This window comes from Hetaerina americana, unplaced genomic scaffold, assembly GCF_022747635.1.
Source record: "Hetaerina americana unplaced genomic scaffold, ioHetAmer1.1.p SCAF_71, whole genome shotgun sequence".
NCBI classification, from domain to species: Eukaryota; Metazoa; Arthropoda; class Insecta; order Odonata; family Calopterygidae; genus Hetaerina; species Hetaerina americana.
The window spans coordinates 1,510,665-1,524,455 of record NW_027287328.1 but is presented as its reverse complement, the minus strand read 5'-3'; the positions used below and the strand labels follow the sequence as shown (position 1 = coordinate 1,524,455).

General features: G+C 38.7%; 1 non-coding gene across 1 annotated transcript; it reads right to left on the bottom strand.

The window, feature by feature from the left end:
* Positions 1-11,645: 11,645 nt before the first annotated feature.
* Positions 11,646-11,727, bottom strand: TRNAL-AAG (transfer RNA leucine (anticodon AAG)). The gene has a single exon. It is a non-coding gene; the product is annotated as a tRNA-Leu (tRNA).
* Between the last annotated feature and the right edge of the window lie 2,064 nt (positions 11,728-13,791).

Genomic DNA, 13,791 nt, shown 5'->3' with positions numbered 1-13,791 from the left:
TGATTATATAGAAATTCCTTATCTCATTGATAAAAGAAGTACCTAAAAGTCGATAATCACGATTATAGCTAATCCAGGGAATACTATACTCGCATAAAAACCAGTATCCTGAGATTGATGGCCTAGAACTTGCGGAAAAAAGAGGCGTGAGAAAATCCGATGTCGATATCTATCCTTATTTTAGCCCACATCGCCTCGGGGGTTAATGCTTGGCCACCGCAGTTACCTGTATTAGAACCGCGACGAGATATCGGGAGTAATTTTTATTTTTACCTTCAAATATTCGGATTACTTCAGTCCAGGACCCAATTTTCCTTTCAGACAATTCGTTTAACTTTTTTCGGTGTCCTTTACTTTTCTCTTGAAACAAATGCACAGAATTGCCGCTAAAGTATCTGTCAACTCCATGAACTAAGCCTAGTTTAGTCGGCGTAGATAGTATAGTAGTTACTATTCCAATTCAATCCAAGGGACTTGGGACTTCGAGTTGACTGCTATTCTCTGCACTTAAAGAAATTTGATTTTTATTATGACAAGAATCGATCTGATAACGATCACTTCGGTAGGCAGTAGTAAATGGCCCAAAGGTCGTGTCTCCTGCCGTAAACATAAATTGTCTGATGCTATTCTCCTCTTTTGGATATTTTCGGTATGCAGTATCGTCATCAAAGGGTACTTTTTATACATGTACTAGTAATGATGAGCCGTGCTATAGTGAATAAAAAGATGGAACAAAGAGGAAATAAGTCATGAAGAAACCGTAAGGAACGGCTAACGGAAGGAAAGAGAAGGATATAGGCGTTAACGGATGATGGGCGATATGATATTAAATATACTAGGATTTTGAATCAATGAATATTATTGCGATGCAGGGACTGCTGTTAAAACAAGTATTTAAATTAATTATACGAGGTATGCTCATAAAGTAAGGGTCGTTTCATCACAGGAAAATATATACTCATATGAAACACATTTTCTTGGCTTTTTTAGTTAGGTACAAACCTACTTCACTTCTCTACATAATCGCCGTTCAATTCTTAGCATTTTTCGTACCGCTGAACCAGCTTCTTAACCCCTCTGCATAGAGGCTCGCCGCCTGAGAGTAGAAACAATTGACAACGCCGTTCCTGTGTTACTCTTCGGTTTTGAAACGTTTTCCACTGTTTCAAGCGCAAAAAGAGAAAGTAGTGAGAAGAAATGCCAATTATGGAGAGAGTAAATATGTATCTATAAGGATGGTGTAAAGATAGAAGGATAGTTGGGGTTTTTGGAGCGATAATTACGGAGAGAATCGCTATAAGTATTGAACAAAAAGGTATAAAGAAGTGTACTAAACATAGAAATTGTGTGTTAGAATACTAGTAGTAATAGTAAAAGCTGGTTTTGTCATTATGCAGGACTACATGCCACAAGTAACCATTGGAAACTGAGAAGAAGGCACGCAAACAAATAGAGGATGAAATTACGGGTATTCCTGGAAGGAAACATTTAATAGCGATGGGGGATGGAAACGCGACGGTGGGTAAAAAGAAAAGATGCCTTGTGGTAGGAAACTAACATTTAAGAACAAGGAGTAACGTGAAGGGAAAGCATTCGAGTTCTGCCGGAGGACTTATGCACGGGATGCACGGGTTGGTTAAAACGCCAAGTAAACGGATTAAATGCCGAAACTCGAAATGGACTAAAATGTTTTTACAGGAAAAGTAGAGATCATTTTTTTGACTATTTTGATTGAAACATATTACTTTTTCTGCGAAAAATGCAACAAAATTAAGTGACAAGCTAGGTCATGTCAACTATTTCTACTTTACCATTACAATCTGGAAGTAAAAATTGCTTTCTTTCCCAAGATACCACACGAGACATGCTCCGTTCTGAGAGAATTTTTCACGCACATACGTTCCTTCGAATTAATATTTCGAATATATTCCCTATTTTCATATATTTTAATTAAATAATAATCGAGGATAAATTAATTTTAATTCCATTTTTTACTTAAAGAATCTACATGCAACGCTCAAAATTGAGTCACTTTCCAATTTTTTCCCATAAATGATTGTGGAAATATTTCATTTTAAAATAACTTTCAGTTTAGTACGTCAAATAGATTTAAGTTGCATTGATTTGACTTAAGTATTGCTGCAGTGACAGTCGTTGCAAAATGAAATATGTCCTGCGCAGTTGGTCGATGCATTTTTCTAATGATGAAAAATACCTTCTATAATTATGTTTTTACCATTAGGGAAAATAAAAATTCACAAAAAACCAGTTCTGAACGATGGGGGTGATTGAAAGAACACTTTACATTGATTTTATTGAGAAATTTATGATTTTACGTAGGTGTAGCCGAACCCATTACACACTAACACGTTTTATGTGTAATTTTGCTATCTCCAAAATGTGGGGGGCTCCCAATGAAATTTTCAATATTTCTGATACTGGTCTTAACGTTATCCAAACATTTCCGTTCACAATGGTAATGATATTGACCTTCAGTTCCTAAAGGATATTGACTAAATTTCGGGGTCCACCTTCATTTCAAACCGATTGTATACCCTCACTAAACGATGTCAACCATTCTCTAGCCGAACTGAGGATAAGAACAAACTCTTGCAGCATTAGCTATGCCTCGGCTGACGATATGCTCCGTTGGAAGGAAACTTTCAGTGCAGAGTCGCGTGTTACCTCAATCATTACCATGGGCAAACTACAGATATTTAAATTTAAAACGGCTGTCACTAACACAATATAATGTTTTCAAATCAAATAAATTTGCACCGCACTTTCATTGCACCCATAAAACCAACTATATTAAACTAAATTTTTGGATAATAAATTATGCGAACAAAAAATGTATGATTGAATAAATGACAAAAATATGTCATGAATGATCAGTCAGATCATGAACAGTCTCTTTATTAGAACAACTGCTAGGCTTTGGAAATCCTCCGTTGGGCGCTTTTGATTTATAATGTGATTTGATTTTCATAATATAATATAATATAATTCATAATACTAATGATTATTTTTGTCCTGAGGTACACCTATTTTCTGTCGGTAATCGACGAGAGGAGTCGCTTTATCTAAAACTACGCACACTTAGAGGAGAAATAAGACAAGTCGATCAGTTTTTATGGCATGGCAATACTTCCTTAATTTTTCTGAGGGGAGAAAACAGTGTGAGGAGCCCTCAGAAACCAAATTATCTTTCACCCTTTCATTTCTCCCGCAATTTCATCATTTCGATCGACGCCTTCGACTCCCGCAATATCACCCTTGGCCTTTTCCCACATCCGGCCGAACTACTCCCCCCACACCCCTATTCTCCGCTAATCTTCTCCGTTATTCCCACGCAATCTCTTCGCAATCCGCGCCACGCCCTTGCCGGAGCAGACACGGGGCGCGCTCGTGAGCGTTTAAAAGAAGTGAGAAGAAAAAAATAAATGGCACGACTACCACAAAGGCCACCCCCTTCGGTCTGCCTTCGAAGGGCGCCAATCATTACGTTTTTTGGGGGGACGAAGTCTTAACTCTCCCTTCGCACGAAGCTTAACACCAATCGCAGGCCCTTAGAGTCGATATAGGTGACACGCTAGTCGTCTTGGTCGACGGAAAAGGGTTCGAAATTGAAGTGTTTCACTTCGGTTCATTTTTTGTTTCGCAGTCGACCATGACGTGCATATAAATGTACTCCTTCTCACACTATTGTGTGGCAGATCACCACGAGTTTCCCAGAATAAGCACGAATGTCGACTGAATTCGGTGTCCATGGGCTATTTTAGGGGTGTTGGTGGTAAAAATAAGAGAAAAATATGGTCGGGGAATAAATGGGTCCTGAAATAATATGGGCTGAATACATCATGCAACAATATATGCCCATGTCAAATAAGTGAATAACTCTGGGTCTATGTCATTGTAAAGATGGATGAGAGACGGACACATACACTGATATATGAGAGAAAATGTGATAGGAAGGAGGATTAGGCCGAGAAAATTGTGAGTACATATTTGGAAGGGGAACTCACACGAGGAATATTAGAAATCCCAGGAACAGAAGAAAAAATAACACAAGATGCATAAATAAATATAAAATAGACGAAGAAAAGAATAGTCAAGGTCTAGGGTAGTATGAAAGAAATCAGTAAATAGTTGCAAGTTCCCGCAAAATTGATTAATGCTAGGGGTTAAAAAGAAAACCCCAAAAGGGAACGAAGTAAAAGGTATATATGCATCGACCGTAATCACAACAAGAATTAATATAATACGGGCGCAATAAGCCGTGAACTACTTGCCTTATTATTTGATATTGGTTTCATCATTCCTCGAATTGTCTCGACATCTGGCACGCTGAAGCCAACCATGTTTTTAGCCCAGCCTCAAATTTCCCCATCGTTTCGATCAACTTTTGCCCATTAAAAGTGAAAAGCATAGAATTATGAGTTAAATACACACACCCTCTCTACGTATCCGTTTCAAGTACTTCACAGTTCGTTTAAATCTTCTTATTACTCAATGTACCAAATCAATTATTTTTTTTCAAATTTAGAGATAAGCTGTGCAAATAAATGCATAATTTATCTTCCCAAGAAAACAGTATTGATAAATATTTCGGGCTAATGTAGTAAGAACGAGAAACCTTTGCTATACATAATTATTGTGAAGCCAGACTACGATTTCTGCAGTTTTCACCAAGTTTAATAAAAAAGTGAGCGTATACGCATGTACCAGCTAACACGAGTAGGTGGAAATATTTTGATTAGTGCTTCGTTTAATAATTTGCAAACGGTACTATATATTAGCATATTCCATTGGGTTTATAGCATTTTCCATCTTTCATAAACGATCAAAATTCAGACACTTACTGCGATTTATGGTTTTAAAAAAATCAGAGACAAGCTTCAATCGTACAGTACCGAAATAGCGTTTGCGTAATACGAGTAACAAATGAAAGAAAATGTATGGAACATCCTGCATGCTCAATGGATGAAAGCTGTGTTTTTTCAATGAAAACACCTATTGGTGTTGAAGAGAAAACCAAAAATACCATCAAACAGAAAACCATGAAGTTCCCTAAATCGGGGGAAGCTGCTCCCAACACTGTGGTTTTTCGGCTACAAAACTAGTTACAAAAAATATTTAGAAATGTTAATATAGTATTTGCATCAGTAATGCATGAATTTTCATATCTTCAATATTATTGATTGGCTGCCTATTCACAGTTGTTCACTGTGGTGGTTAGTAATTTTGTCGAAATGAATAAATAGTTTTTCATTCAAAGGTCAAATTGAAGGTCGAGATAAAGTTCACGGAATTAATTCTCGTGGATTTAATAAAAATCTTACTTCACCCATATCTAGGATTTAAATGAAAAAATAGCCATGCTTCTAATAAAAAATACTATCAAAGGAACAATCGCTTTGAATTAATTTAAAAAATAAAAAGTTTAGCGTATGTTAATTAAAAGTTGTCTTCTTTAAATATTTACATGACCTGGAAATCACGTAGGCATCATTTAAAAATGTTGTGTGCAGAAACTGCATTGAATTTTTAAAATGTCTATGAATAAAATAAAAATAATTGTTTATACTCTCTATCATTGATACGTACTTTAGCTAGGCTTTACGTTTAGGGTTAAACGAATCAAAGCAAAAATTGCATGAGTAAACATTAAAAGTAACTTTTACTCCTGATGATTTTTTGGCTGGGTCGTGACGAATTCCATGTCATAATATGTATTTGATTTCAAATTTAAATGATGGCATCAGTACCTTAAATTATAAAACATAATATTATCCTATCTGTAAGGCTTCTTTACTATTAATTTCTCTTCTGACCATTTTTGGCATGGTTCAGTGAATTTCTAACCATAAAATATGAGCAATAATGTTTATTGATCTTAATGGTGGAAATTTGATTATTATAAATTTCTAAATTTAATGTTTACATCTTCAAAAAAGTGCATTTCATGATTTAGAAAAACGATTACATCAGTCAACGACTTCATAACTCCAATCATAGTCTAAGCCAGTATACTCGTATTAACTCCCACTGGTTAATTAATTAACTAGTGGGAGAAGTAAATTTTTGTTTCTCTGAAAGTGAATTTAATGCCCAGCAATAGATTAGCCTCTGTTTTTGCATGCAAATACATATATTTTGTTTATACGATAACCAGAGCTGATTTACAATGAATCTGTTATCCAGAAGGGGGCAATATATTTAAAGAAAAAACTGCGGAATAATGAAAAGTCGAAATAAACTTAAGGTAAAAGTTTTCATTCGGTAATGCCAAGCCATTTCTGTGAAAACAATAGGGTAGAGAAAGTGCCTACAAGAGGGTGAATGTTGAGGAGGAAAATGAGTCATTAACTACCTAAAATGTTGAAAATGTCTCTATATCCGTATTAACTGTAATGTAACTATAGCCGTAATACATCCACTCATATTCCCGTTCAGACATCAAATTGATAGTGTGGTAATAACAAGGAAAAAGAAATAAAAAAGTGATTGGATATGATAAGTAACGGTTGAAGAGGGAGTAACAAGCAAAGGGGAATATAAAAGAGATTGAATTATCACGAGAAACTTGTAAGTTCTTGGAAATAAAGTATTTTTTTCGGGGAAAAGAAATCCTACCACCAATTATTTCATTTGGCACATTTTAGAATATTTCCTATTTTCCTATTCTAGTGAAGTCTTCTATAGCAAAATATACGCTAGCATAACTCAGTCATTTAATTACCTTGGACTAAGGGGTAAATGAAATTAATGCAGTCTACTCACGCATAAAATTAATCCGCAATATGAATAAAAACCCTGCACGACTGAAAGAGCTAAGTACTTGAGGTTCAAACTATACGTATTTTTGCTATTTATAAGTACGTATTACTTCGTTCTCGATAATAAAAACGGACCTTGAATCACGGTTTTTTAAAGACGGGAACACGAACCTGTGGTAACTATTCAGTTTCACGGTGAAAGGAGGCAAAGAAAGCAGAGTATTAATAGGTGCAATAAAAACATTAACGGCACAGAGAATGCTGGGGAAACTTTATCTGCGCGGGAAGGAAGGTGCGAAAAGTTTTCCTGAGTGTATGAAAGGACTGTGGATGGAGGAGATATTTATGAAGGAGAAGGCCTCCTCAACGCTTCTGGTTACCCCAGCAACAACCGAGGAGAGGAGACAACGGCCAGATAAGAAAATTTTGGTTGAATCGTTGGCCAAGAATTGCCTGCCTGTTTGGCTCCCCCTCCCCCCACCTCCTTGTCCGCCCTTATTATTCTAATCTCCCACCCCGACGACCAACTCGGTGGGAAGAGAAATATTCTAGGCCTTACATTTGCAGCTGGCTTCCACGGAGAAGGGGATGGTGGGATGGGGAATGTGACGTGGAGGAGTTCTCGTTGCTATGCGCCCATCGCAGCCCATGCCTTACGCCCGACTAAGGGATTTGCAGCTCATAATGGGTATGTAGATTTATTCCGTCCTCGGGAACTATTCCTTGCCGTGCGACTTGATCGCGGTCTCCCGACTCCCCACAACCCACCCAGCGCTCTCTCTCTCTCTCTTCCCCCTTAAACCCCATCTCCACCCCGACAGCCTTCAGCCGGCCCCGGCGAAATCCGCAGCTGCAGAGAGTGAGAATATTTCCCTCTCAATATCCCACCCACGTCCCCCACACACCGAGCCACCCGACCGCTCCTGTTTCCCTGCCCTCGGTGTGACATACACGCACACTTTCCTACCCACGTCAGCCCTTTCGGGCGGAGTAGGTACGGGATTGGATGAGTGAGAAGTCAATCCCCCACCTCCTTCCTACACCCGCCATCCATTGAACTATCTGCGGTATCGGGGCCCTTCAAGTTCGATTCGTTCCTGCGGATGGTAGCGACTCAGTTTGGACATAGTTATGCCATATATCAATTGGAAGAAGTTATATCATAGGGAACTAACCACAAATATATCTATATCCTATACCTCGCATATCAACTTTTTTACTGTTGAAATGTGTCGTAACGCGCATTAATTAAATGAAAGTATTTTGCCTCATCAATGTAGATTTCATATAGTCCATAATGTCCAGTATCGTCTAGAGGTTCCCCTACATGATTTCCTTCATATCTTCTTAAATTCTATCTATGTGCTGTATAAAAAAGCTTATTTTCATTCTTCCTCTACCCTTTTAACTTAAAATTCTCCTTTTCTCATCGCCCATTAACATCATACTAATTTTTAATATTTCCTCCAACCAATTTTTCTGCATTTATTGGAATAACTCTAGCAACTAGCTCTCTTCACTCGCTTTATTTAAAAATTCATCTGCTGTCCTCCTTTCGGTAAACAGTATTTTCTCAATTCATCTCCACAGCCAAAAATCATCAAATCCACGATCAACAATATGTAACCATGCGGCCAATTCGGTTATGAAACACCTGAAAAGACTCACCACCACATGAGATGATTGATAAAAAAATTACGAAAATCCATCAAACTGATGCGAAGCATTTTTAGTATATATACAAATTTTCATTTCAATGTGAAAAGCAACTATTTAATTATTTTGGAATATAGAAGGCACTCCAAAGACTAGAGGAATAGCATTTTTTTATATCCTTGCCTGGTTTTCCAAAAACTCTCTTCTTAATGGAAATTAATGAATTGCAAACAATATTTACTTTATGTTGAAGATGATTATTTACTGGATTAAAAGACTCACGTAGGGTTCATTGAAAGTAATAGCGGTAATTTTCAAAGTATTCTCCGGATATATAAAGCCTCATCAGTGAACAAAGGAGTATTTTCAAATACATGTATGAGCGAAGGTTTCTGCAAGTATGATACATGTAGGTGTCCTAACGCACCCCCTGCTACACACCCTTGCTGTGGCTCCCGGGGTATTCTGTAGATGTAGATTTAGAAAAAAATCTACAACCGAGGATAACAGATATAATAAGTGACATGAATCAAACCAACTCAACTTGGTACTCAATAGCACTATCTGATAAATCTATCTGCAGGTATAGTATCGAGCGGTGATAACATTTACTGAAGGCAGGAGGGCAGGTGTTAAGCTATCAGGTGATAAAACATGCGAATTTCACGGACGACGTAATAAGTTACAAGAAAATTCCCAAGTATTCTCGAAATTGTGATTCAAATTATCGAATGATAGAGATATAATCAATATTTAGCTTAGTGAATGTGAAAAGATCGGTGATTTTTCGACTTGTTAATTCATCAAGCTTTTTGACAAGCATTATCACCTCAGGCGGCACAGGAAAGGAACTGTCCCCCCTCCGCTGATGCGCGATCCAACAAGCCGAGGAGCGAAGTACTAGTTTACTTATACCCTTACCTATCCAACCAACATGCCGACTGATAACTGCGGCTATCACGAACTATCATCTAAAGCGTCCAAAATTTAAGATTTCAATGTAAAAAATGGAATAAGTATGACCACCCTTGAGTGCCAACAAAGTCAAAAATTTCGATTGTTATATTGTATTTAACTTACTAATAAGAGTTAAAGTTAAAAGCGCTAATAAAGCTGATTGATAGGATACGTATTTACATAATTTATTCTCAATCAGGAAAACGACCTCCGGGCTGACTACTGTGGTATGTGCCATAATGGTGTAAGACTTTAATCATACAAAAATCAATGCTTTTTTATACTAGTAGTAGTAGTATTACCGTCGATTCTCTTTAATTAGCATCAGCTGATGATGAAGGAAGTATTAGTGTGAACGAGGCGAATGGAAATACCCAAAGATGTCTGGATTCGTTTCTCTGACGCATGAACCTTGTTTACCTCCATAGCACTTACATATATACCCATATAAACACACAGGAAATCCATTCATCCCTTTGCATCAAGACCTCCGGAAGTTGGAGAAAGGGTTGAAGTCGCGCGCCTCCTCCATAACCCAGGACGTTGGCCTCTCACCGCGTTGATCAGCACGTGCCCAGCCATCATCCCCACCCTTTAAATAAAAGCATCGCCCCCCTCTCCCCCGAAGTCCCTGTCCTTCCACGCTACGCCCGCCACCCCTTTCACCTCCTCGCTCCGCCCCTCCGCCCGGATGTCCCCCCGCCCCTCGGGGACATCTTAAGGACCCGCCCCGCCACACCCACGCATATACGCGATTCCACAGCGAGAGGGCACGAACACGCCAGGCGCTCAGACCATTCGCCTAATAGCAGCAGCAAGCAAGGGGTGACAGAGGGAAAGGGGAGGTTTGGGGGGGGGAGGAGAGGAGCTCGGGGATTCAGGGTGGAATGCGGTGGATAGAATGATTAAAGATGGAGAGACTAGGGCGGAGAGACATTAGGGCATACAAGGTTGAGGAGAAGTGGAAGAACGGAGTAGGTAAGGGAGCAAGGAGCAAAGGAGACCAGCATGAAGAAGAAGTTAGGCAAGGATTGAAGAGAATAGAAAGTATAAAGAGATGCACATACATCATACCTCCTAAATTCACACCATGGTAGAGATTTTTGTGGGTCCGATTATAAATGGATGAAATAGGTGTATTTTAGTGATTGGATTCATAGCTCTAAAGTTGATAATGTAATGTAATTGCCATGAAATAATTGAGACCCCATAGAGTCAAATTCGAGACAAAACTCGATTGGGTCCCATGGACACATTTGAGTTTTGCATCGAATTTTAATATTATTTCCACTTTTAATCCGGTCTGAAGGTACACGTGGGCAACAGGTAATCCAATTTATGGTACTTCAGATATGAACCCAACCGATCTAAATTTTTCTATCGTAAAATTTCATTTGACATTTGATTTAATTTTTTAAAATTCATTTAAATTAATTTTTCTACTTTTTTGATTTCCGACAGAAGCCTGAAATAAGATGAGTAAAAAGCCACCACGCGTTTTCCTATAAAAATTTTTAACGAATGAGAATAGTAGTCCTGGTATTTAATTTGATTACCTACCAGCGATTCCCTATTACCTTGTAGTTGCTACTATGAAATGGAAAACACTTAGCCCCATGAAAAGGATATTAGATCGAAAGTGTGCTGCCGTCTCTCGTATACTGCCTGTCATTAAATATCGTGAATCACCCGAAGATATAAGAATTTCTTTGTTATTTTCAGGAGTAATATTTCTGTTTGTTCCTTTAACTAGTGCAACTAAATGACTTCTAGAAATAGGAATTGTAACTTGGAGCCCATCTAGTTTATGATAAATATGAACTAGATATCATAGCTCCTGCATCTCAAGCGCCATAAATGTAGTATTATTTACTTTCCGCCATTCTTTCTTCAGCTGTTCATAAGGAAGGCTTATCCAAAATTAAATATCTATTCAAACTATTAATATTTCCAAAAGATGGCCTCCACAAAAAATCAGATTCAATTTTTGTTGGCTAATTTCAAAGTTTGAAGCTTAAGTATGTCGATAATGGTTCACTAAGACTATTTCTTCTCATATATCCATCTATTTGATAGTAAATTGCGTGTTTCATAGCATATATTCAGTTTCCCTTTCACGCTACAGATAAAATAGTGTTCTTTCTCTGAATGCGTTCACAACAGTTGATGTTTGCGATATTGTTGCACGAAAAAATCGACGTCATTGATTCATTTTCATAAATTAATTAAGAGTCACTACTAATTTAAAAAACCTGGCAGCGGTGGGATTCGAACCCACGCCCCCGAAGAGACTGGTGCCTTACACCAGCGCCTTAGACCGCTCGGCCACGCTACCGATAGTCTGCAAAGCAGAGCTGCTAAACGAAGTTGAAATGGGACCGCAGCCAGTGCCGCCTTTGAACTTGCGGGTTCCTGGAGCCTTTTTGCATTTCCTGCTCCCTGGAGGGCCTTGGTCATTCATTAAACAAAAATAAAAAATGTTGGGAAAGTAAAAAAATTGGGACAGATACTTTTTTCCCAATACAGTGAAAGCGGGTCAATATCATGATGTGATATCGAACTAATGAGATGCTGTTCCATTGCCTAGTATTGAATAAATATAATGCAGCCCGTGCTAATGAGTGTTTCAATGGTACCTGGATGTTCCGCGTAGCCATGAGGTAGATAAAAGAGGGAAGGAGGCTATCATTCTCCCAACCAAAATCGCCCTTCGTCCCTGTCACGGGTGATGCCTCATGTGGTCAGCTGCCAACAGCAGGTTAGCACTCTTTCTACCTGAGGTGTTAGGGGTAGGGGGACCATAACTTTCATGGTCGTTGCCAAATTTATGTTTTCCTCTTTTCACTTGTTCTGCATGACCCCTCTTAGTATGGCGGCGGTCTCTCATTTAAGTGGGTGATGTTATTTTTTATCTCCTCCTATTTAATATACCTGAAAACGTTTGTTATGGGGAAAATTAACGCTTGCTAAAAACTAAGTTTGTCGCTATCATGTATACTATAAATGTACACCATCATGCACGTCCTGTTCAGGGGTTTTAATTGGATGTTTTTTTCCTTTTTTTCCCACACTACTTAAACACCCTCCTTCACCCAAAAAAATGAGACCACCCTACTGACATTCATATTTTATTTGATCCCAAATTTGGAATTTTTAACTCAACTTTATGAAATAGATGACGAATATAAGACTCCTAATCAACGCTTCCCTTGTTCTAACGTGGCTGATTTCTTTGGATGCGCCCAAATGGATCCAAGATTGGCGATGTTATGGGTACCAGAACTTTGTGGAAACCGTAAGTTGAGCATGGAACGTAGCCGCCTAGATTATTACCTGCGGTGTGATCCCTACATGTTCCCATCAAAACAAACTTCTGGTTCTTAACTATCGATTTTCATTTTAAAATATTTATTATTCTTTTAAAATAGTGTTCATGTGACAATTTAACAAATTTTATAATCTGTAGTCGATCGTCAAAAAGCTAAAATGCTCCAAATTCAAGTAACTCCATTTTACGATCAGTCCAATAACCAATTACCAACAAAGGAAATTATTCCTCCCCCAATTCCTCGAGGATTATAGCGCATGTGGCTATGGAGCTTGTGCCCCTTATAAATCTCACCCCCCGGATGGACCTGGAGGGAGGTGATATTTTTAATCGCCCTTTCTTTTGTCTCGGAAGGGATAGAATTTAATGCGAAGAATGGGCTTCTTTTCACGGGGAGAGGAAGGAAAGGCGGCGGGCGGCGGCAGCGGTCCGGCATCCTGGGTCAGAGGCAACGACGCTCGGGACGCTGAGCGTGCGGGTGCTCGGAAACCTAAAGAGGGGTCGTAAAATGAGGCGGGGACTCAGGATTTCCCGGCTCACCTCTCTCACCTCACCCCTCGCGTGGCAAAGAAATCCAGTAAACATTCGCCTTCGTGATATCTCATGAAAATGCATTAAAGATGGCTGAGTGACTATTCTAGATCTATCAAACACTCAAGGCATCAATACAGAATGGCTAGAGCTATGTGTGGATAGTTCAACTAGCCGTGAATTATTAACATTTCATTTATTACATTATTTTATAGTTTACCGTTTAGGATAGGATTTGGGTGGATAAAAATCGGAAATTGCTTATTCAAGCTTCAACAAATGATAAACAGCCTGACACCCCACACAATAATAAACCCTTCCATTCTGTATGTAATCGATCACCCTTTATTTCCTCCAACATAAGTGTACCTATCCCTTCTCCTGCCTCCTTTGTCCAACCTCCTTCCTCTATCACAGTGTTCAGAGTTCCATTGACAATCCAAAGGTACCTCCCATACCTCCTTTGAATTTCTCCCAGCAATTCCCTTTCTTCCCGCACCATACCTCGTCTGTTTTCCTCTCCATCCATCTAACATTTTC